The sequence below is a fragment of the Lactuca virosa genome, chromosome 4 (assembly GCF_052849685.1).
Source record: "Lactuca virosa cultivar CGN04683 chromosome 4, Lactuca_virosa_CGN04683_v6, whole genome shotgun sequence".
In the NCBI taxonomy this organism is placed as follows: domain Eukaryota; kingdom Viridiplantae; phylum Streptophyta; class Magnoliopsida; order Asterales; family Asteraceae; genus Lactuca; species Lactuca virosa.
Window position 1 is genome coordinate 267,545,238 of NC_136429.1, and position 23,154 is coordinate 267,568,391.

Below are 23,154 nucleotides of genomic sequence, written 5' to 3' on the forward strand. Positions count from 1 at the left end.
TGTGACCAATCCTATACCCGAAGCATATGGGACACGATTCACGATGTCTCACATAAAGACCTGATACTGGATCAGTCTTTTGCTACAATATTTTTTAATTTTCCATGTTTTCAAAAAATAGACTATGAAGAGGGATGTCGTGATCATAATCGAATTTGAGAACACAATATATATATAATTTCCTTATGTTGAACCATTCCAACATAAAATTCATATATATATTCTTGACTAAAGATGATTAAAACTCAATCTAAGCTTTTAGAATTGAAATGAAGTATAATTTCCTCTCCCTTAATTATAGCAAAACAACTTTTTCAACCCCTACAACTTTACGAATTGAAACTTTTGTTTTTCTATAATTAACATTGCTAACTTGCAACACTAAACATAATAATCATGCTCCCACGAACATGATGATTATCAGCATAACACTTATGCTCCCACTAGCTCTGACATATTTCCAGAAATCAGCTGGACTTCTGAAATTTAGATTTGTACACCCTTTCTTAGATAGCTCACATGTGTGTCTAAACAATTTCTAGAACTATGAAAAGGGATGTCGTAATCATAGTCTTAATTGTTTAGACCTTTGCCATTTCTCACAAGTCCATGTTAGTGTGCCGGTTAACCACACACGCTCCACTAACGACTTTGAGAATGCAAACATCACAATTGCTATCTACTTAAAATCTTCTTAGTGAAAGCATTTCCTCACCATCATTTTCATGAATCAGAGAGAAACCTTATGACACTTAGATTTTATGTTGTATGAGTTCCTATCCATGTGAATTTGTCAAAACCATAATCACAAGACAAGGTTAGTAACAAATTCAGCCTTACATGGATTGAACTTGTTCAATCTTAATTTCTTGTCATTTGGTAGCACAAGGCCCACCAATGCTTCCAAGCTGTTATGCACACAGTTTAGAACTAACAGAACTCATATGCATAGTCAACTTAATAGGAACAGACACAGAAACAAGAATTATGTCAACTTAATAGGTTTCAAACCTTAAGTCGTGTGCTAGTGATAAAACTCAGGTTTTACTCTTGATTAAATCTTGAAATCCTTTCAGGATCTTTAAGACTCCCACTGTCCTCTTGACATATAAGTTTCCCTAGTCAAGAACCATTCCTTGACAAAACAAATATTCACGGGATAGTGTAGATTCTTATCAAGATAAACACTTCACACAATTGGTCTTAGTTGGTCTTTGTCTTATCCAAGATATCACAACTTACCAATTTCAAATGTACAGGAGTAGAAAACCTTTTACACTACATTTGATAAGAGTTTTAAACCTTACTTTATGTCACTCAATGTTACAATCTTGGATTATGACTCTAAGAGTTGTTTTGGAACGAAGTATGATCCATCTTCTTGATTTTAACCATTCCAACAATTCATGACCCCTCATCTTAGTCATAACAATGCACTAAGATGTCCTTAGAGTATGAATTTGTGATATGGTTTCATAATCATTAAGATGATCATAAAAACATGTATGATCCATCTTTTTGATTTTAACCATTCCAACAATTCATGACCCCTCATCTTAGTCATAACAACGCACTAAGATGTCCTTAGAGTATGAATTTGTGATATGGTTTCATAATCATTAAGATGATCATAAAAACATGATACTAAAGTACTCTCCCATCTTTTCAGATTTGAGAAACTTTTATCTTTCTGCCAAATTTGATTCTTCTCATCCGTTCTGCCATACATTGAAACTTTTCCAATGTTACAGAATTATACTTAACCATATTTACTAATCTCTATTAAATCATGACGAATTGATCTTTGTGGTGGACCTTGACCAGCACACACCCAGTGTGCCTAATTCCTTAGTCCTTCAATTGACTCACATATGCATGTGATCAATGAATTAGTCTCAATTTTACAAAGATGAAAATTCTCATTCATCATACGATACAACTTGTATGATTCCAAGTTTCTGTCTAACTGAAGCTTGGGTGATGAGAACCTTTCCTCATTTGGTAAATTCAGACACTACCACATATGAGAGAATCAAACTCATATTTCCAATATTGCTAGAAACATACAAACATCAATTTCCATAAATGCCATTGTAAGGGGATATAATATAAAATAAACTAAACAAAACTTTTATTTCTTTATTAAAATGCGGAAAAATATTCCTTACAATGCATCTTCAAATGAAAACTATGATATTACATATTTCCTAGCAATCTATCATAACTTTTAAGTAGTAGCTCAAAAATCCGATCCTCGAACCATGCGATAGAAATCCATCTTCGTGATCAGATTCAGCACACTCTTATTTTAACCTTCCTTTTGCTTGATCCTGCTAAACATCAAGATGCAACCTAGTCACATCATGTAATAAGAATCAACAATTAGGAATTTTAACAAAGTTAGATAGTGGACTTACCTGAAGCCGAGTCAAACATTTTGTCTCTACTTGCTTTCAAACATTTCAGGTATTCAGGGCAGCTTCGCTTCCAATGTCCCTTCTCATGACAATAAAAACATATAGACTCTTTGGGAATGGTACACGAGACAATCACAGACTTAGCCTTTCCCTTTACCTTTTGGTCAACCGGGTTGACCAAGGCCGATCCCCTTCCATTGGGACGAGAGAGCTTTTCTGGACTTCCAATGTTACCATTGTCCATGTCCATGGAAGTTTGAGAATTAGACCTTCCATCAATATTTGCTTGACCATTGCGCCAAATCATTGCTGATTCAGCAGCAACAAGCAAATAAGAAAGATCTATTAGGGTCATGTCGTGATCTGTCATATGGTAGTCTTTAATAAACTCACTATATGACTCAGGAAGTGACTGAAGAACCCAGTCAACAGCGAACTTCCTTGAAATAACAGCACCCAACATTCTCAACCTGTCAATGTGTGACTTCATTCCTAAGACATGAGTGCACACAGGTCTTCCATCTTTATGTTTCATTTCTAGTAAAGCTTGAGTGACCTTGAACCTTTCAAGTCTTCGGGCTTGTGGGTTAGGGAGAATAAATGGAGGAGGTGGGGGGGAGTGAAGCATGATGTTGAGGGACATCATCTTCAAGAGGAAAGCTTGTTTCAAGCGATTTGGGAAGATCATAGTTGTCTGAACCAGACATCTACAATGGGAGAAAATCAATTTAGTTGATTCAAGTCCTTAATATAACACCCAATATGAAATATTAAGGCTAGGACCCAACACAATATTTTATAACTTGGAAGAGGGATGCCGTAATCCAAGCTATAAAATATTTGAAGGTAGGCGAATGACGATTCACCAATTTCCACCATGAAAAACTAAATAATTTATTTTGTTTTAATTGGATTTGAAACTCCTAGATCTTTTGAGATTCATTCAACTTTTCAATGGCATGTTTCAATCTCGATTGTGCCCTTCAGGTTTTGTGACTGGGATGCCGAGGATCACAAAACAAGGTGTGAATAACCATGCAAACTCACTTGGTACGCTTAATATTATCACCTAATCGATGTGCCGGTTAACCACACACGCTCCACCGATCTATGATAAACATTAAGTCACCCTTCGTGATCCTTACTAGTCCAAGTTAGTGTGCCGGTTAACCACACACGCTCCACCAACGACTTGGTAAGGTACAAAGTGTGAATTTCATGGGTTAGCACCATATTCACATTTTCCTAAAGTAACTAAGCTTGGGGATTTATAAAAGGTTTAGTTACTTTATAATATTCATTATACTTTTAATGAGAATTTAAAGTCATTGTCCTACCCGTTCGGCTAACGACCCTCCACCGATCAAGGAAGCGGTGGGTGAGAATGGACACCCATTAAGTTGCCATTTTATAGGCAACAACCTTATACCCCCCTTATAGACCGGCTTCGTGAATGAGGCCTACTAACGGTAGAACGACTTATTCTTATACATATATATAATAATTAACCATTAATGTTATAAATAGTATACGTGTTGAATTTTAACTATTAAAACTCTAAGGGTTGGAATTAAAGTTTATTAAAGTGTGTGAAACTTTACAAATTCCAAAACTTAAGGGCAAGTTTTGTAACTCTCCATAATTTTTCATTTCATAACTTATGAATTAAAGGTTCACAAAAATGAAGACTCTTCATTTTATGTAACTTATGTGTTTTAAGTGTGTGTTTAAAAGAAGTGACCTTTGGATATCCATAACTTGAGGACAAATTATGGACTCCATTAAAACACATAAATGATCAAGAATTAATCCTAAACAATTCAGCAAATAATTCCTATCATCTTCTAAATTCATAAGAACATGAACATGATCATCAAAGTTTCAAGAATTATATGAACACATACAAAGCATGAAATTTTGATATAAGCTATTGTAAATGGATTAGAACTTCCATTACACCAACTAAAACAAGTTTTAAAACACCAAAACAGTTTAGGGTAATGTTTCTAGTCCATTTCCAGCAGTAAAAGTCGAAAATCTGCATTCTGAGGCTCCTACTCGCCGAGTGCACGAACCTACTCGGCGAGTAGGATGAGTTTACACATGAACTCGGTGAGTCCCCTCATGGACTCGGCGAGTTCATCAGTCAGACAGCAAAAAATCGACTTTTTATCACTATTTTGCATCAAGTATCAAACAAACAAGCCTAGGCTCTGATACCACTGTTGGGTTTTGAGCATTCTAACACTTCCTAAGTGTACATGCAACCCTAATAACCTTGGATCTATGTTTGTCTAAGGTACATGCAAAATATTATTTTCCAAGGTTTATAACCTATCTAGCATGGCATGGGGTACTTTTAAACATAAAAGTACTAGATGAATTACATACCTTTTGTTGATTGTTGATTCCTTGGAGTTTGAGAGCCAAACACCAATAATGTGAATGCCTCAAATGGAAATCACAAATCACCACAAACTTGGAAAATGTATGAGAGAGTATACTAACACTTGATTTTGGCCACCACACTTACACACACACTTTAGTGTCTTTTTCATGCAACATAAGCTTGTTTATATAGTGTACATGGTTAGGGTGAAACCCTAATAACCCATGTCTTTTCCTCTTCCAAGGATCCATGGGTTAAAAGCTCCATGGATCATCCATGGACTTCCATATAAGCTTAGCCCATTAACAAATGAGCATTAGCCCACACCATATAAATACAATAGCCCATGATTTAATTAGTCTTCCTTTTAATCACTAAATCAATTCATAATTAATTCAAGATTAAAACTAATTAAATAACATGACTTTATTTTAATATATTATAACTTGTAATATATTAATAAATCGTAAGTATACAATTCTCATAAAATTATCCATAAACAGTTTGGGTGAAGTGCAACCCAAATGGACCATGCCGGGTCGGGTCAAGTATATACCAAATAAGTTATGGACTTAGACACCTTATCCAACAGCATGATGTTGTATGTTGACCTAAGCCTCAACGACTCGACTTTTAAGCCTTAATGAGTTGATATCACCAATCAATTCTTCCAAATCAGGCTACAAATTCACATTAGTCATGAGCTACCTTACTCTTCTCGCATTGAGTTAAGAGTTATCTGCATGGTTAATTTCGCATTGCAGAGGTAATTTCACTCCCTTGTAACCATCTACTCTCTTCTCCCTCACTTTCGCATCCATACATGTAACCCTTGAGACTCTTAGAAATTACCACTGAGGTTTATGGTTACACAAACATCTGTGTTAATGATCTTAGTTTCGTTCTACCACGAACTGAGTGAAACCCAAAATTCAACACCTTATATGAGTTGGCGGTGAACAATCAAACGTTCTAGTATTTTCACCCAAGAATTAACGAAAGTCCACATTTGTGGTCAGTACCAAGAAATCTCTTTTCTTATGCGAGATCCTAATGAAGTGTTCTCGTCCCAAGACATTTCTTCCAATGGATCCAGTTTAATTTTTTTTTTTTTGAGATTTCAATATTTTTCCAAGTCACTTAAAATAAATTCCAAACCTACTCGTTCAACTGACTACACTGGTCACACAAGTACCTTTTCCAACTTTCGCACTTATATTAAGTTCGTAGTTTGGTTGAAGGATGAACCACCTTTATAAGCCTTATTAAAAGATGCCTTTCGATGTTTCTCATCAAACATTTGATCGTATTCAACAGGAAACCACACAGACACTTCTTAGTCTCTCTTGACTATGAAGAAAGAGATCTTTGCATGGGATCAATAGATTTATGTCTCTAGTCAGACATCACAACATCCCCCAGATAAAATTCGTTTTATTTCTTTTTCTTTGATACTCTTGCATGAAGATCCTAGTGATTTTCCAAAGGTCTAGTTCATGGTTACAAATAATTTTCAGCTTCGCAGTTGTATGAATTCAACTCTACTGCGAAAGAAGATGAGCTGACGCGACAAGTTTTAAAAGATAAGAATTTAAACGGAAGCGTGCAAAGTTGAACGGACAGATATTAATACGCCGCGTGACGCACGCTTCTGACTTATCACAGCTGTCAAATCGCGCTTTTTCAGGCGACGGTTCAGTACTCGAGATACTCTCTCTCCGGATTTTCCTCACCAAATCAAATCGTATATAAGGGATTTGACGGTTCCATATTTCACTACCACTTTCAAAATCTCTCAACGATTTCTGCCGATTACAAAGCTCTCCACTGTTCATCTTCTTCTTCAAGCTTCATCAATGGCGGCTTCATCTGAGAATCTCTCTATTCAAGACCAAACTGCTCATTCATCTCTTCTGGCCGTTAAGCAACATCAAAATCTCATCATCGATCTGGATCCAGTTAGATATGATCCCTTTCTACTACCTCTTATTGAGTGTCTGAAATACTCCCCTCTCACCATTGCTCTGTCTCAAGTTAAGAATGTTCCACTATCGATTCTCTCCAAAGCATACACAACAGCCAACTATGTCAAGGCAGAACAACGGATATACTTCGACATCCATAATCATACAACCTCTATTTCCAAAACCCGTTTCTGCAATCTGTTAGGGTTTCCTCAGTCTGAAAACATGGTCAACCCGGAAACCATCTCCAACGCTGCTATCTAGGAAATGTTTTATCAAATGGGGTACAAGGAAACTCTCACTGCTTTTTCCAAGTTCAAGAAACCCAATCTTCCACCTACATGGAATGCCCTATTCACTATCTTCTTCAAAGCTTTTTCTGAAAGGGTCACTGGCAATGACTGTGCGAGCAAGCTCTTTATGGGTCTAATGTATAGCTTGTATACTGGTCAAAATTTTGATGATGGTTCTATCCTCTGGGCTCAACTTATGCAGTCACTCACTATGTTACTCTTCACAGTGAGATCTCTTGTGTTAGATTTTGGACCATAGTCGTTAACAGGGCAATTCATCAACTCAAAATTCTAGTGATGTCTGATGCACTAATGACTTCTATTGCAACAATCCATACAACTGGTATCATTGTGGCTGATAAGTTAAAGTTTTCCTTCATCGGATCGATTCTGGAAGCTATGTTTCATGATGTTCCTCCCTCCAGCAAAATTCTAGAAGGTTATCGCGCTCTTACTCCTTCAGGACCTCGTCCACTAACTAACGAATTCCAAGCAATTTTGGCTGAGGAAGATAAAGCCAAGAAAGGGGGCAGAGGGTCAAAGAAAGCTACCAAGAAAGACAATGTGAAAGAAGGACCTTCTGAGGCTGCGAAACCTCACTCTAAAAAGAGAAAGGCTCCAGCTGCTTCTACTGTTGCACCAAAGCGAAGGAAGCCACCCGCTAGAAGGCAAAAGTCTCCCACTCCTACTCCATCTCAGAGTGAAGGAGAAAATTCTGATTCTGATACTGAGTCAGAGATTCGCATTGAGGAGGATCCCCCGGTTCGTAATACAGAAGAAGAGCCCATTCGTACTGAAGAACCAGAACCTGTTCGTAATGAGGAAGGAGAACAGATTCACAACGAACCACTTGTTCGCATTGAGGCCTCATCTCCGAATCGTGAGGTAACTCCACCACTTAACGATTTTGTTCCTTCTTCACCTCCCTCACCAACAACAACTACTTCTATCCCAATCACCATCGCACCTCTGCCACCACTAGTATTATCTTAACCACCCACTCCTATTCCAGTCTTAATCCCTATTTTCACATAATCCATGATTTCGCCCCACACCTCTGTTACACCTGCAAGTTTAGTCAACGTATCTGATACGGGGGCTAACACTTCAGGTTTTTCAAGCCATGTTACACCACCCATCTCTCACATTCGCACAGATGACCCGGAAATGATTTTCGGAGATGATGAAGATGATGCTTTGGACGGATTCACTTACAGTCCTTTTGAAATAAGGATTGACAGTGAAGATGAAGGCTCTACTACAAATGGGGAACTCAAATCTCTTCATGAGAAGATTGACCAGTTGCTTCTTGCATCCAAAGTCTCCACTTCCGAGGCTTACTCCAAAGCCACTGTTGAGTCAATCCTTGAGCGCGTTACGAAGAAACATACTGCTAACATCTCTACTTTGTCCACGGTTGTTTCTGACTCTATTGATGTCTTCAAGGCAACGACCAAAAAAGTCGGTAAACTAGTTGCTGACACAATAGAATTCATGGAGGATTACAAGAATACCTACAATACCAACACCGCGACTATGAACCAGGCTATTCAGAATATCGGTGTCATGTTCCAAGTGGAAAAGGCGAACTTTGTTGAACTTCGCGAGGTGTTTCAGTCTGATCATGAAGCATTCCAGTCTTCTATCGCTGCGAAAATCACAAAGCTTCAGGACGATCTGGCGACAGAAAACAAGATCATGGATGCTCTCGCCATCAAGGAGGAAAAATAAAAAGTGTTGGAAACCAAGCTTCACTAAACTAAAAAATAGTTCGATGATTTTCTAGCAGAGAAGGCAGTCACGAGAAGTTGTATCTCCGGCGTCACTTGATTGCTCTCTGATATCATTGAGACTCTTGATCCCATGATCTCAATAATAGTAAGGAAGCATTTGGCCGAAAAGCTAAGACCGGTGTTTGCTATGTTACACCGTTTGGAGGGTGTTTCGACGCCGATGTCTTTTCCGAAACCAGGGGGAGGTGGTAGCTCCAACGTTCAAACGAATGAAACCCCCAAAGCTCCAGTTAAACCTCTTGTCATCACATAAGAACCAAAAGGAAAAGAAAGGCTATTCAGTGAATAACCCATGATTGATGATAGCGAAGACGAAGACCCTGATGAATTTGACCTCAAAAGGCGGAAGGCTCGCGAGGCAGAGATAGACGAACATGCTCGCATTGTCAAAGAGGAAGAAGAGAAAGAAAGAGCAGAATAGGAAGCTCATGCCACTCTTAAAAGCAAAATGTTATTATTTCCTAAGAGGACCCTGAAGCACATTCAAAACCATGCCGTGGATATGCCAAGCCAGTAGTTGTTGGATCCAATTGCTTCCTTTGAAATCCAAAACACACATGATTCACAATTGGACCTACCTATCACACCAAAGGCGTTTAGGTTTCGTGCCTTTGTAAAGGTTGCTAATGCACCTTTCACAGACAGCACTGCAGATCAAATGTTGTTTTCCTTCTACTTGAAGCACATGAAGCCCTGGTTCGAGACTTGGAGTGCGAACAAGATTGTTGTTGTGAAGGTCACTGGGCCGATCGAGACCGAAAGCTTCCCTAATGCGTAGTTTAAAGTTGCAAGAGGATCAGCATGTCAAGCCTACGATTTCACTCTCGCAGACCTGCCTTGCTTGAACCCCCATGGCTGGATGGTGCTATTTAATATTCTGTTAAGAGAGAAGGAGAAGTACGAACCTGTGATGTCCCATCTTCAACTTATGATCAAGTCTTATATTCAGGAAGTTGGAATGATGGATGTGGATATTGCCACCGTTTTGAGGCAAAAACCAAGTGTTGTTCAAAAGGAAGCTCCGAAAGATTTCGAGAGGCTCAAGCCAGGAAATATTTACAAGGAAGGATGGTTTGTCGTATACACGTCTAGAGATCGTCCAGGAGCAGATCGACGCAAGTTATACTTTCATCTCGAAGACAAACACTTATTTGCTACTTCTTGTCCGGAGTTTATTTTGGAGCTGGTTGCGAAGTTTAAGGGAAACAAAAAGGATGACGTGAAGTGTTTCACGGATGTGATCACTTGGTATATTCAAGTTCGCAAGCTGATGTTAAGCTTCATTCTAAAAGTCTACGAAGTGCAGAAGCGAATCAAGAACTAAATGGCTATGGTATCAATTGACGCAAAGGGGGAGATTGTTGAAGATTTAGTGTTGCGTCATTGGGCCTGTTTTGTCTAGTCCATTTTGTATAAACGAGTTGGGCATGTCCACTCGTACTTGGTTCTAGGGTTATAGTATATAAGGTGCATGCATGCTACATATTTTAGTTAAATCTCCTAATTATCGTTGTAACCCTATTTTACGCCTCTACAGAAACAATTCTTCATGGAGTTCTTCTGAGGCGTGATTGTTAATCATTCAACACTAGTTTGATCACATTGTGTGCTTGTTCACCTGTTTTAATCTATTCAATCATTAAGGAATTATCCCTATCAACGTGGATGGGTCCTGCTATCCGGAGATGGCTAGTATGCTAAGCGTACTCCTAGAGTACGCCCCACGTACTAGGTAGGGGACCAAATGTAAAGAATTTTGCAATAAGGGCTAAAAAGGAAACTTACCACATTATGAGTGTTATACTTGCATGGCTATTAAGTGCTTCAAATCCAAAAACCCTAACTTCTTAACTCTTTAAGACATCCAAGATCCTGCATAGAAGGCAACTAAGGTCCAAGATTACATATCTATGGTTCCTAATAACTCCATAATGGATAAAGTTTCCAACTTTATCCATTAGAATGTTCCAAACAACCAAGATCTAATCTTTAAGTCTCTAAGGGACCAAAAGTGCATCTTTTCAACTTAATCCATTAAGTCCAAGTTTTAAACATTTGGATCTGAATCAATATGATGTTTAGAAGGATAAAGTTTCCAACTTTATCCATAAAAAGGTCACAAACTTTCAAGATCTAAACTTTATGCACTAAAGTGACCAAAAGATCATAATACCCAAGACTAGCTAGATCTATCAAATGCATCATCAAGATTCAAACTTTGTACCTCCAGAAGATAGATCAAGATGAACAAGGCCTGGATTTGCAAGCTTCAAGACAACCAACAATTCTACAAGGTGTTCTTCTTCTTTCAAATGCACCAAAAATCTAGCAAACTCACTCCAAGGATCAAAATACTTTCAAATGGGGGATATATTTTTGAATTTAGGGTTAGAGGGGATGGAGGCTGAAGATAAGGAGGGTTGGAAATGAGTTAAAGTCTTTAAATATGGTCCAAGACCCTAAATTAGGGTTTGCATATGGCTGGAGTATGTCCAGCATACTACAAGGTTTCCTACGATCATCTTAACCTTGTATGCCCGACGTACGCCATGTACGCCTAGCACACTCGGCATAGCCCAAAACCCTCCTAACATCAAACGACCATAACTTCTTCGTTCCAACTCCGTTTTCGATGAATTTTATATCCACAAAAAGGTATTGAGGAGATCTATAACCCTATTTAATTACATTTGACTTAAAACACATAGAACTAAAATCTCTAATTCAAATAGAAGCATGAAGCTTTCCTTTTACGATTATGCCCTTAGGATTCAAAGCACAAACTGAACTCTTGGATCATATAATATACATTACCCACTTCCAGATGGGTTAATCCTCTCTTTCCCCAAAGCTTGAAACCTTATGATACTTGATCTTCAGGTCACGGTCTCAAATTATGAAACAACTCGGAACAGAGTGTTACAACTTAAATAATTTTTTATTTCATGGAAGGCGTTTTCATGCTCTTCGTTCCATTTGAACTTCTTGTTTTTATTTAGGATGTAGTCGAAGGGTTTAGCCCTCTCTGAGGATATTGAAACGAACCTGTTTAGAACCGCTATTCTTCCAGTCAGCCTGTGGATATCTTTGGTCGTAGATGGGGATATTAGATCAATTATTGTTTTGATATGTTCAAGGATGGCTTCTATCCCTCTCTTAGTGACCATATATCAAAGAAACTTTCCTTTCTTCATTCCAAAGTGGCATTTGGAGGGGTTTAGATTCTTATTGTATTATTCTAAAATGTTGAAGGATCCTTGAGGTGATCTTAAGCTCTCTTAGACTTGACCAGCATGTCATCGATTCCAAAGTGGCATTTGGAGGGGTTTACTTCCATGGTATCCCCCAGTTTGTCCTTGAAAATTCGATTCACTAGCCTTTGGTATGTTACTCCTTTATTTTTAAGACCAAAAGGCATGAAAATATAGCAATATATACGTATAGGGTTATGAAGGAAGTAACCTCTTGATCGGATGGTTTCATCTGTATTTGTTGGAATCCTACTGAAGCGTCCATGAATGTTAGTAGCTTATGTCCTGCCGTGGCATATATCATCGAGTCTATATGTGGTAAAGGGAAAGCATACTTATGGAATTCCTTATTGAGATCCGTTTAACCCATACACATTCTCCATTTTCCATTCTTCTTTTGGACTACCATTACATTGGCTTACCATCTTGGGAACTGTCACACCCCCAAACCGGAATGGTGGAAACGTTAGGGGGTGGATGACGTCACGTACAATATCACAAAAAATGTGTAATAGTAATCAAAGTAACAAAAACCATTGTATTGATAACATAGTATTTACATTGTGTTCAAAACATTATTTGTTTAAAATTAAAGCTATAGCAAAAGATAAGACATGATGTAACTATGCTCTGTCTTCGTAACGCCTGAGAGGGTGTGACATCCCCTAATTTCTTGGCCAGAAAAGACCGATTTAATTTATGCTTTTTAAAATAAAATCAGAGAAATCTTTTTAAAAGTTGTTGCAGAATTGGTCCCCAAAAAAAAACATGATAAAAGTTTATCAAAACCTTCTTTAAGAAATGTATAGTTTCATTTCATATCAAAACCTCGGGATGTCATGTTCCGATACAGATCAAAAGCTTAAACAAGACATTATAAGCCTTTCAACAGTTATTTACAACTACTGGACTATAATCCAAAAATCTCTCATCGTCCTCCGACTATGCTCAGGGTCCACTACCTGTAACATAAAAAACTGAGTGGGTCAGGCTTGGGAGCCTGGTGAGCATATAGGGTTTTCAACCCACAATAATAATAAACTTATTAAGTTCACCAATCAACAATAACCCTGATTACCCATTCCCATTGTCCTCACATTACGTCCCTAAACACATATCACAAGGGACCTAGCCTAAGGAATATCATCGGGATGGACACTACTGCTAAGGGGTTTCCTCAGCCATACATGTCCTAAAGGCAACCATGAGGGGGATTGGAGTACGCCAGCGAACATTTAGTTCACCAACACCTACAAGTTGCGAACCTGCTAGTGTGCCACTAGACTGTCTAGAAAAGTCTATGGTCGTCATCTATACTCCGTTAGACGACTTCGCCAACACCAACACCGAGGCCTCTCACCATTTTAACACACACTGACTATTTCGTCTACCCATGTTCTACCCAACATATTTGTAGATAAAATACATATACATTTTAAAACTTGTATAAAACATCTGTTCAACAGTCACCTCAAATAAACAATTAATATATTTACACATAACACATATTTTAAGGTAAATACTTCATATCCTTGTGTAAAGTGAAAGTAACTACACACTCACATGATTTGATGATAATCGGGCAGCAATTCGTTTCCTAAAACGTTCGTTTCTAATAAAACCAAGAGTTTTATTTAGAAACCGGGCTCTGCGAAGGTCGGGCTTTGAAACCGAAAAGATAAATTTTCCGGGCTTCTCGGGCACTTCGTGGCGTATTCCGGGGGTTAGGGGCTAAAAGTGACAATTTTCCAAAGTATACCCGGGAGGTCTCGCACCCTCCTATTTATAGGGGCGAGCCTCCTGATCCAACGGTTGAGAAGGCTCCAGGTGGTGCAGATCCGAGGGCTCGCAGGGAGGGTTCGCACGTGGGCTCGCACGTGGCTGCGCATGCGAAGGGCCTGCTGTCCTCTTGTGATGGGACCGAGGTCTAGGTCCTAAGTAGAGGGGTTTGTGGCTTCCTGCGAGGTTTCGGACACGAGGAAAAGGGCACGCGTCGCCTTCTCACTGGAGCGCTTCGGATCAGCTCTCCGGTTCAGATGACTCAGCAACATTTCGGACACGTGGCTCGCATGACTCACTAATTTCGGACACGTGGCACTCATACAGCGAAGGTGACGTGGCCGAAGTCCACCTATGCAAATTTTGTCGGTTTTTGAGCAAAAACTTCTAAAATCCATAACTTCCACCTATACGAAGTCAGATTTGGGGTTCGTGGCGTCATGCAATCGAAAGTTATGGATTTTAGAAGTTTAGATCACCAAACAACTGCGGGTAGCGACTCATCATGTCACTCTCCATTTCCCAGGTGAGATTTGGTCCATTCGTATGTTTCCAGCGCACAAGCACTAAATCAACCATCTTGCGTCGCAACTTCATAGTCTTACGGTCAACGATTGCCTCAGGTTCTTCCATCAACCTCTTGTTTTCATCCAACCTTAATTCAGAAATGGGAATTATGTCGGGCACATCTCCCGTGAACTTTCTCAAATAACACACATGAAAGGTGTTATGAATACCCTCCAGTTCTTCCGGTAATTCTAGCTTGTAAGCTTGAATTGCCGATCCTCTGAAGAACTTTAAATGGTCCAATAAACCTTGGACTCAACTTTCCCCTTTTACCAAATCTTATAAGTCCCTTCCACGGCGAGACTTTAAGTAAAACCGAATCTCCAACTTCAAAGGACACAAGTTGTATTTTCTTGTCAGCATAACTCTTTTGTCGATCTTGAGTAGCTAACATCCTCTCCCTAATTATTTTCAACTTTTCAGCAGTCTGATGGACTATTTCAGGTCCCACAAACTGCTTCTCCCCAGCTTCCAGCCAACATGACGGCGTTCGACACTTTTCTCCATACAAAGCGTGATAAGGTGCCATCTTGATGCTTGAGTGGAAACTATTATTATAGGAAAATTCTACAAGAGGTAAGTGTTCATCCCAGTTACCTTGGAATTCTAGGGTACATGCTCTCAACATATCCTCCAATGTTTGAATCGTTCGTTCGCTTTGAGCATTAGTTTGCGGATGGTAAGTTGTACTCAAACACAACTTGGTACCCAATTCCTCTTGTAGACTCCTCCAAAACTTTGAGGTAAAACGGCAGTCACGATCGGATACAATCGTGAACGGAACACCGTGAAGCCTCACAATTTCCTTCACGTAAGAATTCGCAAGTTTATCCATAGACCATTTCTCTTTGGCTGCTATGAAATGCGCACTCTTAGTGAAGCGATCAACGACCACCCAAATCATGTCGTGACCGTTCTTTGTTCTGGGCAGTTTAGTCACAAAATCCATGGTAATATCTTCCCATTTACCCATGGGTACAGGCAATGGTTCTAAACTCCCATATGGTTTCTGATGTTGTTCCTTAATCCTAGCACAAGTTACACACTCGGCAACATACTTAGCAACATCGAGCTTCATCGTCGGCCACCAGTAATAGGGTTTTAGGTCCCAATACATTTTCGTACTGCCGGGATGAATCGAGTACATGGTCTTGTGAGCTTCTTACATCAGAAGATCTCTTACTCCTCCCGTCTTAGGTATCCAAATCCTATCCTTGAATACCTTCAATCCTTGACCGTTTGTATCAAACACCAACGTTTTGCTCAAACGTTCCTCCTTCCGGTCAATTTTCTCTAAAGCTTCCTCTTGAGCTTTCTTTATACTTTCCACAATTGTAGAGACAACTTCAATTCTTAACGCTCTTGGCCTTTTCTTTTCAAGATTTACCTTCCGACTGAGAGCATCAGCAACAACATTTGCTTTACCAGGGTGGTAAAGTATCTCATAGTCGTAGTCCTTAAGTAACTCTAGCCAGCGCCGTTGCCTCATGTTCAATTCCTTCTGATTAAAGAGATATTGGAGACTCTTATGATCAGTGAAAAGTTTGCACTTAGTACCATAAAGATAGTGCCTCCATATCTTTAAGGCGAATACTACCGCTGCCAACTCTAGATCATGAGTGGGGTAGTTCTTTTCATTCTCTTTCAACTGCCTCGATGCATACGCGATCACTTTATCCCTTTGGGTCAGAACACAACCTAACCCAACTCCAGAGGGATCACCATAGAATGCGAACTCATCAACTCCTTCAGGTAACGAAAGAATCGGTGCTTCACACAATCTCTTCTTTAACTTTTCAAAGGCTTCCTTATGCTTCTCATTCCAAGCATAAGTATCTCATTTGTGGGTCAAAGCTGTTAATGGAGTAGCGATCGAAGAAAAGCCTTGGATAAATCGGCGATAATATCTGGCTAATCCTAAAAAGCTTCGAATCTCCATAGGACTTTTTGGTTGTTCCCACTTCATCACAGCTTCAATCTTTGCTGGGTCAATCATTATTCCTTCTTGGTTAACCACATGACCTAAAAATTGGACTTCTTGAATCCAAAATTCACATTTAGAGAACTTTGCATACAGCTTCTCCTCTTTCAGAACTTCTAGCACTTCACGCAGATGCTTTTCATGCTCCTGCTTGCTTTTCGAATAAATCAAGATATTGTCTATGAATACTATCACGAATTTATCAAGGTATGGTTTACAAACCCTGTTCATCAAATCCATGAAAGCTGCTGGGGCATTGGTTAATCCGAACGACATAACCAAAAATTCATAGTGTCCATATCTTGTTCTAAACACGGTCTTCTCGATATCCTGCTCCCTCACCTTTAGTTCATGGTACCCCGACCTAAGATCGATCTTCGAAAAATAGCTCAAACCCTGCAACTGGGCGAACAGGTCATCGATCCTCGACAACGGGTACTTGTTCATCATCGTCTCTTTATTCAGCTCTCTGTAATCGATGCACATTCTCATGCTCCCGTCTTTCTTCTTTACAAATAACACAGGGGCTCCCCAGGGTGATGAATAAGGTCGAATGAAACCTTTGTCCAATAACTCCTGAAGTTGTGTCATAAGTTCTTTCATCTCTGTTGGTGCTAATCGATATGGTGCTTTTGCTATCGGCGTCGTTCCTGGCAACAAGTCGATACGAAATTCTACTTGTCGATCAGGGGGCAATCCGGGAAGATCTTCGGGAAAGACTTCCAGATAATCACACACCACCGGAATATTCTGCACCTCCTTCTTCTCCTTCTTAGCATCGATCACGAACGCTAGATATGACGTACATCCCTTGGCCAAACACTTTCTGGCTTTCATTAGGGAAAAGATTCCAGAGTTTACTCTGCGTTTGTCGCCGTACACCATAAATGACTCTTTCCCTGGCGGGTTTACTTTTACTATTTTCTTCCTACATAATATTTCGGCATCACTGACGCTAAGCCAATCCATTCCTAAAACTACGTCGAATCCATTTAACTCGATAGGCAATAATTCCTCGTGGAACTTATTCCCATCCAAGTCAATGAGGATGTTTTTCATACGATGGCTAACAGGTACAAACTTGCCACTAGTAATCTCGACTATTATAGCATTAACTAGTCTATCTACAGGCAAAGCTAGTTTTCTACCAAATTCATGCGATATAAAGGAGTAATTGGCTCCAGAATCAAACAAAATTTGGGCAGGCAATTCGTTTACGAGAAAGGTACCTGAAGTGACATCGGCTACTTCTTTTGCAGCTTCGAGTGTCATCTGAAAGGCTCTCGCCTTCGGCTTTGGTGGAAGATTGGGTTTTGCTGCATCCTTCTTCTTCGGGAAATCCCTCAAAATATGCCCTTCTTCATGGCACCCATGACAGACGTTATTAGTGAAGGTGCATTTATTAGCATAATGCCCTGGCTTTCCACATTTGTAACATGTGAGTTCCACGCTGCATTTCCCAGCATGTTTCTTCTTGCACCTGTCACACCACTTGGCTTCGGCTTCACCTCCAAATTTTCTCGAATAAATCTTCGAGAACTTGTTCTACTTATTGGAACCTGAAGTTCCTTCAAACTTTCTCTTTTCGCCAACTTCAGCCTTGCTGGCAGCTCTCCCCTTTATCATATCTTCAACAGACTTGGCAGCCCAGATAGCTGCCTCCAAAGTATGTGTCTGACATACTGGCACCGCATACTCCCATGGAAGTCCCTTTGCGTACCTGTCAATTTTCGCCAGCTCGTCTGGGACAATATGCAAAGCAAACTCCATTTTGTCTGTGAAGTTATTTGTATATTCGTCAACGATCATACTCTCCTTCTTCAACGTTAGAAATTGGTTTTCTAACTCAAGTACGTTTTGGGCCAAGCAGTACTTGCGCTTGAAGTGCACCAAGAACTCTGCCCATGTCATTGCAGTGGCTCGTTAGGGCTTAGGGTTTTCCCCAAAGTGTTCCACCAACGAGCAGCACTACCCCTGAACTGACGCACTGAAAAGGTGGTTTGTAACTTGCCTTGGCAATCACAAGTCATGAAAGCCAATTCCATTTCCGAGATCCAGTCCATTACTCCGACGGGATCTTCTTTTCCAGTGAAGGTCGATGGCTTGCAAGTCATAAAGTCCTTATACTTGCACCCATTTCTCTCCATTCTATCCTCGTGGTTATTCCTCCCAACCACGAGCGGTTCACTATGACCAACCGATCTGCTGTTGTTCCCTTCTTCAGATCGATCGTCATTTAGTTCACGTCGTTCAATAGGAACTGAAGGTTCATCCCTGTTGTTCAGCAACATTTGCCTCAACTCCTCCCTCTGTTCAGCCATCATGGTCTGAATCATAGTTCGTACTCCAGCCATGGTGATGGGTTCGGGTGCAGCTCCTACTATCGGCACCCGTTCCACCACTTGAGGTTGAGGTTCATGGTTTCTGTTTGCATTTCCTGCTCCACTTCGAGTTCTTGCCATTACAATCTATATACCGAATAAGGCGAATTAAGGTCTTTATCCTTGTTAGACATGTCAATTCCCTTATCACTCCGAAACGTTTACATGTTAGTTCTAATCTCGTAATCATACGCTTAGAATCTAACACATATAAGGTTTCCAGATCCGGTCGGCAACAGACCATAGATCCGAACAAAAAATGGTATATATGACACATATAGCATTTAGCACATAAAGGCATTTTAGGCACCTTACCTAAAATAAACTAGTGCTCGTGTCTAAAATATGGTAGACACTCATCTCACAATCATCACTTAGCATTCTAAGTTTAAGTCTAGAAATCCTACAATTTCTTTGTTCGCTTAAACTAATGCTCTGATACCAACTGTGACATCCCCTAATTTCTCAGCCAGAAAAGACCAATTTAATTTATGCTTTTTAAAATAAAATCAGAGAAATCTTTTTAAAAGATGTTGCGGAATTGGTCCCCAAAACAAAACATGATAAAAGTTTATCAAAACCTTCTTTAAGAAATGTATTGTTTCATTTCATATCAAAACCTCGGGATGTCATGTTCCGATACAGATCAAAAGCATAAACAAGACAATATAAGCCTTTCAACAGTTATTTACAACTACTGGCCTATAATCCAAAAATCTCTCATCGTCCTCATACCTGTAACATAAAAAGCTGAGTGGGTCAGGCTTGGGAGCCTGGTGAGCATATAGGGTTTTCAACCCACAATAATAATAAACTTATTAAGTTCACCAATCAACAATAATCCTGATTACCCATTCCCGTTGTCCTCACTTTACGTCCCTAAACACCTATCACAAGGGACCTAGCCTAAGGAATATCATCGGGATGGATACTACTGCTAAGGGGTTTCCTCAGCTATACATGTCCTAAAGGCAACCATGAGGGGGATTGGAGTACGCCAGCGAACATTTAGTTCACCAACACCTACAAGTTGCGAACCTGCTAGTGTGCCATTGGACTGTCTAGAAAAGTCCGTGGTCGTCATCTATACTCCGTTAGACGACTTCGCCAAGAACAACAACAACAACACCAACACCGACACAGAGGCCTCTCACCATTTTAACACACACCGACTATTTCATCTACCCATGTTCTACCCAACATATTTGTAGATAAAATACATATACAGTTTAAAACTTGTATAAAACATTTGTTCAACAGTCACCTCAAATAAACAATTAATATATTTACACATAACACGTATTTTAAGGTAAATACTTCATATCTATGTGTAAAGTGAAAGTAACTACACACTCACATGATTTGATGATAATCGGGCAGCAATTCGTTTCCTAAAACGTTCGTTTCTAATAAAACCGGGAGTTTTATTTAGAAACTGGGCTCTGCGAAGGTCGGGCTTCGAAATCGAAAAGATAAATTTTTCGGGCTTCTCGGGCACTTTGTGGCGTATTCCGGGGGTTATAATCGATACTGGGGCTTCGGGGGATGATAAAATGAAAGAAATATGGGTTTATGGGCTAAAAGTGACAATTTTCCAAAGTATACCCGGGAGGTCTCGCACCCTCCTATTTATAGGGGCGAGCCTCCTGATCCAACGGCTGAGAAGGCTCCAGGTGGTGCAGATCCGAGGGCTCGCAGGAAGGGTTCGCACGTGGGCTCGCACGTGGCTGCGCATGCGAAGGGGCTGCTGTCCTCTTGTGATTGGACCGAGGTCTAGGTCCGAAGTAGAGGGGTTCGTGGCTTCCTGCGAGGGTTCGGACACGAGGAAAAGGGTACGCGTCGCCTTCTTACTGGAGCGCTTCGGATCAGCTCTCCGATTTGGATGACTCAGCAATGTTTCGGACATGTGGCTCGCATGACTCACCAATTTCGGACACGTGGCACTCATACAGCGAAGGTGACGTGGCCGAAGTCCACCTATGCGAATTTTCTCGGTTTTTGAGCAAAAACTTCTAAAATCCATAACTTTCGCATACAAGCTCCGTTTTTGACGTTCTTTATATGCACGCGTATGTAAAATTACGCTCTACAACTTTCGTTTAGACTTCGTCGGCTAATTTTGAATTAATTTTTATATTATTATTTTTAACAGACCGGGACAGGAAATCCGTTAAAAATTCATAACTTCTTCATCAGACGTCCGTTTTCGTCTGTCTTTTTACCGTTGTGCTACTAATGACGAGACCTTCGATTCTCGTTTAGGTCGTGTCGGCTAAAAATCACTCGATCTAAAATTCGAGTTTTTAGCTGTCTAGTGCTAAGCTGAAACTTCGAAACATCATCACTTCCTCATACGAAGTCAGATTTGGGCGTTATTTTTATACCTACTCTCGGTTTAACGAACACTACAGGTTTCGTTTAGAGCACTAAGGCTAAAAAGTAGTTTATCAAAAACTCACTTTTTACAACATTCAGCATCGTGCCGGTTTTGTCGTGAAACTTCGACAGGTCATAACTTCTTCGTTATAATTCGAATTTCGGCATTCTTTACATATCCGTAATCCTTGTCACGACCACTACAACTTTCTTAATAGATATCGGCTTTATCTAATATTTATTTTTGACGCTCATTTTTATTCTTAATTAATTAACTCCTAATAATTAAGCATAAAACACATAAAACACATAGAATTCACATAATTCCTTTTTTTCATTTCTTCCACATGAGTTACAAAGGTTAGCCTAGACTATCACCTTAATATTAATGCCTAGGCTAGAAATACAAGTGTTACAGAGGGTACCTGTCTACTAATTTTCCTGAGAATATAAGTTGTTTAAAAAAGTGCCAACATTAAAGTTGGTGAGTTCATAAGCATTTTTGTTATAGAAAGTATATTCTTTGTTCTTTGAAAATGTTTGTGTGTTCCTCCAGAAAATCCTATATTTTCTTAATAAGAAATCTGATCATACTAGTTTCTCTCTATGATCACTTAGTTTATACTAGCTATATATAAACTAATATCGAACAGACAGTTGAATGTGTGGATCTGCCTTAATCCCACAACCAAACAACGAACAGGAAGTAAGGCAGAAATCACAAATTCCACAGCCTATCGGATATTATTTATATACAACCCTGATGTATAAGCTAACGAACCATAGAATTTACAATTAAGGGTCCTTTATGTTATACTAGTTTGTAAATAGGTGTTGAACCTTTTGTAAATATGTTCCTAGTTCCACCCGCTCTACTATAAAGTATTGTTTTCGGTAAGTAATCGTACTTGTTTCCAAAAAGTTGAATGGTAAACTGTTTTCTTGTAAAATAATGATGTTTATCCTGGAAAATCCTATATTTTCCATAAAACTGAATTGTAGTCTTAAACGTTCCAAGACCAAAAAGTACAAGTATAATTTCCATACTTAATTTAATGATACGTAGTTTTATTCATACGTAAAACTAGTTGAAGATGTGTTTGCCCTGTAAAGTAGATATAATGTTAATACCCTCCGATTATCACTTAGTACATACACGTTGTATATTATCGACATCAAACAGACAGTCGAATGGGTGATTCTTCCCTAAGCCCACAACCAAACAAGGAACAGGAAGTAAGGCAGAAATCACACATTCCACTGCCTATCGGATATTAATTGTATAAACCCTGATGTATATGCTAAATAATCACAAAGTCAATACCCCTTAAGACTTTTTAAAAAGTATATTACTACGTAAATGTTTCGTTTTTTTCTCCATGTGAGTTCTTATGACCATATTGTAACCTAAGATGGCCAGGTCGCGACGTTCTTCAGGCGTCGGAATGTTAACGACATTTGTCACCCAAGGCCTGCCTGCCTGTGACAACCCGAAATTTCTATTTTGTACAACCATTCACTTCAATAGAAGTCAGAACTATTTCTGCTAACTTTTAAGCTTTTTGGAGTTAGTTTGAGTGCTCTAAAGCCTAGTACTGCAAGAAATAAATGGAGAGAGGATACTTTAGGGAAAAGTGTGCAACATTTAAGTTCCAAAACTCCAAGAGTTTGGAGATTACGGCCCAAATGGTATTGGGGCCGTAAACCCTAAGGACTATATAAGTGACACTTAGTCTTTTTTATCACCTTTTTACATTTTCAAGTTTAGAAACCATTTCTCTCTCAAGTGTCATCGAATTCTTCTTCAAAATCTTCAAGAAAGAAAGTGTTTTCTTCCTTGTTTAGTTGATCTCTTCCTTAATCTACTGATCTTACATGATTTCATCCATGAAATCATTCCATTTGTTTAGATCATCAAGCATTCTTCATTTCACCAAGACCACCAAGAACACACACTAGTGTT